Here is a 4,483-nt window from a genome sequence, read left to right as displayed (position 1 = left end):
GATCAAAAGTGCCAGGGAGTTTATATCGTCCACCATCTCTATTAAGTGAAGGCTGAAGTGCTCTGATATATATGGCCTCCTTAATGCCTCTTAAAAATAGTCATGTTCAGTGTCCAGTATTCTGACTTTGTTGAGTTCAGAAATTTGCATAGAGAAAAGCAAGGAGGGTTGGTGCTTGAAGAGTTGTTGCTTGCTGTGATAGTTTTGACACCATCATTTTGTTTGAACCTTTAGTTATGAAAAACTCAACTTATGTAACTTCTCCCCAAGCATAACAGCTATCAGTCATGCAAGAATCAGTACCGTAGCTTGTCTAGAATACAGGAAAATTCGACATTCTAATGCGAAGTGCTAATAAAAAACCAATCATTTCTTCCATGGGACAAAACCTAACTTCATACAAAATTTCATGACAATCCATCCAAAGCCTCTTTGATATATACTGTTAAACCACATACATCTACAAACACAACTTTAAAAATATAACATCGTTGACCTTAATTAAGTAAATAATTATATGTTCTTACCAGCAAAATATCTTTTGTACAGTCAAGTCTTGAACCGCTACACCTGAGTACTGATGTCTGGAAGAACACAGGTGAATCCTTGAGAACTGTTTCCCTTGCAGCAGGGCAGGCAGGACTATGTAATCCTGTTTTTCCCTTTCAGCAGTACTGGACTATGGAATCCTGTTTTCCCTTTCAGAAGTACTGGACTATGGAATCCTGTTTTCCCTTTCAGCAAGGCAGGCAGGACTATGGAATCCTGTTTTCCCTTTCAGCAGTACTGGACTATGGAATCCTGTTTTCCCTTTCAGAAGTACTGGACTATGGAATCCTGTTTTCCTTTCAGCACTACTGGACTATGGAATTCTGTTTTCCTTTCAGGACTACTGGACTGTGGAATCCTGTTTTCCCTTCAATACTACTGGACTATGGATCCTGTTTTCCCTTTCAGCACTACTGGACTGAGGAATCCTGTTTTCCTTTCAGCACTACTGGACTATGGAATCCTGTTCTCCCTTTCAGCACTACTGGACTATGGATCCTGCTTTCCCTTTCAGCACTACTGGACTATGGAATCCTGTTTCCCTTTCAGAAGTACTGGACTATGGAATCCTGTTTTCCTTTCAGCACTACTGGACTGTGGAATCCTGTTTTCCTTTCAACACTACTGGACTATGGATCCTGTTTTCTTTTTCAGCACTACTGGACTGTGTAATCCTGTTTTATTTCAGCACTACTGGACTATGGAATCCTGTTTCTCCTTTCAGCACTACTGGACTATGGATCCTGTTTTCCCTTTCAGCACTACTGGACTAGGGAATCCTGTTTTCCTTTCAGCACTGCTGGACTATGGAATCCTGTTTTCCTTTCAGCACTGCTGGACTATGGAATCCTGTTTTCTTTTTCAGCAGTACTGGACTATGGAATCCTGTTTTTCCTTTCAGCACTACTGGACTATGGAATCCTGTTTTCTTTTTCAGCAGTACTGGACTATGGAATCCTGTTTTCCCTTTCAGCACTACTGGACTATGGAATCCTGTTTTCCCTTTCAGCACTACTGGACCAGGGAATCCTGATGCCCCTTTCAGTACTACTGGACTATGGAATCCTGTTTTTCCTTTCAGCAATGCTAGACTATGCAATCCTGTAGAAAACGGAAAACAAAAAGATGTGATAAGAACTAGACGACAAAGCTTCCGTTTAGATAGTTGTGAATCACCCCTCAACAGCCCCCCACCTCCCCTCAATGAATAGCGCCAGATGTAAATTCCTCCATGATAAAAACCGGATGTTTAGACGGAAAGACCATTGCGAGGCACATTTGGGGTTTACAAAATCTTCTATCTCGAAAGAACTTCCGAAATTCAACCCACAAATTACCTCTTCTCTATAACATTAAGTGTGCATTTATAGATAGACAATTTTACTATTTGTACAATATGGAAGCACTGTTGACTGTTGTGTTTGATTTCATTTCTTAAGAAGGAGACGACATAACCCCTTCTAGACCTTCGCTGACATGTCAACAACATTGTCTCACGATCTTCTGCAACTTGGAGGGCAAACAAAACAAAACAAAACAAAGTTTGCGTAGTTGTGCTGCTCTCCATATACTCTAAAGTTGCTTCTGACAGAAACGTGTTTACATACAAGAAACCGCTACTTTTCGAGCAGTATAGAACATATACAAGCGGCACACACACACGTCGCTAGCGGCTAGCTGAGAGACTCAGAGAGCGTAAAACAAACTTGTACGCGTTATTTGCTTGTCCCATCGACAACTGTGGAGTAGACAAGCTCTTGGTACTTACCTGAGTTGTATGTAGGATGAAATTCCGACGATCTGAACCGAACAAGGCTCGTAGAAAGACGACGAGAAACCCTCGATACTTTCTTCCACACAACGACACGTCTGGTGGACGGAGACACGGGGGTTAGCGGAATGAGCTCCGCGGAGATGGGATTCATAATGAGGCGAAGCGGAGGAGGGTTCTTGTCATCCGCGGAGTTCGAATTCTTGTGGCAGTTTTTGAAACTTTGTTAAGAGATTTCTGTCGAGAAGAATCCATGCATGAATCGTCTACCAAGTTCTAGTATTCATGCTGTGTATAGACAGCCGTTCAGGGACTTGCTTAGTGGCTTTCCATTGAAGATTGAAAGATCAATCGGTGGCTGAGGACGATATGCGAAAAAAAATCAGGCCTGTACCATTTCCCAAGAAATGCATTAAGTTATAGACGATGTGAGATTATCATATCTGAGTTTAAAAACAGGAGGTTGATTTATCCAGGGGTGTCAACCTTCCACTCTGCGCATACCTTAGCTTGCAATTATCATAGCTACCACTAGGCAGCATTTATAGGGCCAACGGGGCGAAGTTTTAGTCGGCGTTCGTGTCTGTCTCTCTCTCTCTGTGCGTGCGCGTGCGTGCGTGTGTGCGTGCGTGTGAGTGCGTGCGTGCGTGCGCGCGTGTGTGTGTTTTACTTCTGTCTCGGGACATATGTTCCCAATGCGAGCAGTAACATTTTTTATACCGCGGCTTAATGCCCCGTCCTAAGGACTTCGACTCTTTTCAGTACCGTGCAAGTCAATGAAACCACCAACATGAAAACTCCACAGCACTCCAAACCCGAAAAGATATACCCAGTAGTGACGACAATGACAAGTGTACATGTCTAGAAGGAATCTAGACACCAGCGTCAGTCTAGGAGGTGTTTCGTATGTCGTATGTCCAGCTTTTAATGTATGGAGAAGACGAGTATTCCGGTCTTCAATGGTAGCTGTGTTATGTGGAGTACGTAGATACATTACTTAAGACTATAAGAGTAAATACTAGGCGCTATAACAAGTACCTGTTGGTTGTATTGCTACAAAATGTAACACAGTAGAATATCAGCAACAAACGTATTTCTAAACACAACTACAAGCACTAATTCTATAACCGCAACCATTATTCAAGAAACAAGAAACTAATATAGTAAATAAACTGATTCTATAAATATCTAGGTTACCAGAATAAACAATAACATGCTAATATTGAATGGTATTCCATCTATAAAAACCACTATAATCTTCTATAACAAAAGAACTTAAACAAACGAATTTATGTTAGTTAGCTTGATATACTGTATTTCACATCCCCTATATCAGTTATGCTATATCATGGCATGCTACAAACCAGATGTACCGCGTGCAGTATGACGTTTCCAAGGAACAATATATTCTGTGAAAGGCACTTAACCAAACTTTACATACAGTTTAAAGTAGTGACTAAAGTACATCATGAAGAGCTAATACATGGACTTTCCTTTACCAGCTTGATTTCTAATACTACGGAAAATGAACAAGATCTTATGTAAAACTCGCCCTGAATACTCAACTTGCTCGTGGTGTTGTCCTATACAACATATGGACAACACCATGTCTTCCATCCATGAGTTTTTTCTTGTCTGGTTTCACATGATTCACCTTCTTGCACACAACAAATCGCCCACTAGAGTTTGCGCGTGTCTCTTGCAATGACCCAGGTGACTTAACAGTCTGCTGCACTCCTCACACTTAGAGTTTCTTCCCTGTTTGATTTAACTAGGCTCACATCTCAACTCCTCAGTCACACCTGTAGGGTTTCTCACAAGTGAGTCCGCATGTGTCACCTTAGATTACACAGCACACTGAACTGCCTGATGCACTCCTCACACATTTAGGGTTTCTCACCTGTGTGAGTCCGCATGTGTTTCTTCAGATTACACAGCACACTGAACTGCTTGCTACAATCCTCACACCTGTAGGGTTTCTCCCCTGTGTGAGTCCGCATGTGTTTCTTCAGATTACCCAGCTCACTGAACTGCCTGCTGCACTCTTCACATTTGTAGGGTTTCTCACCTGTGTGAGTCCGCATGTGTGTCTTTAACTGACCCAGCACACTGAACTGCCTGCTGCACTCATCACACCTGTAAGGTTTTTCACCTGTGTGAGTC

At 42.1% G+C, this 4,483-nt stretch overlaps 1 pseudogene; it reads right to left on the bottom strand.

Annotated features, from left to right (window-relative positions):
* The window catches only part of LOC109482171, a 14,546-nt pseudogene that overhangs the window by 7,887 nt on the left and 2,176 nt on the right, over window positions 1-4,483 (bottom strand).

Source organism: Branchiostoma belcheri, unplaced genomic scaffold (genome assembly GCF_001625305.1).
Source record: "Branchiostoma belcheri isolate BF01 breed outbred unplaced genomic scaffold, Haploidv18h27 scaffold594, whole genome shotgun sequence".
In the NCBI taxonomy this organism is placed as follows: domain Eukaryota; kingdom Metazoa; phylum Chordata; class Leptocardii; order Amphioxiformes; family Branchiostomatidae; genus Branchiostoma; species Branchiostoma belcheri.
The sequence above is the reverse complement of the archived record's forward strand: the minus strand, read 5'-3'. Positions and strand labels throughout refer to the sequence as shown.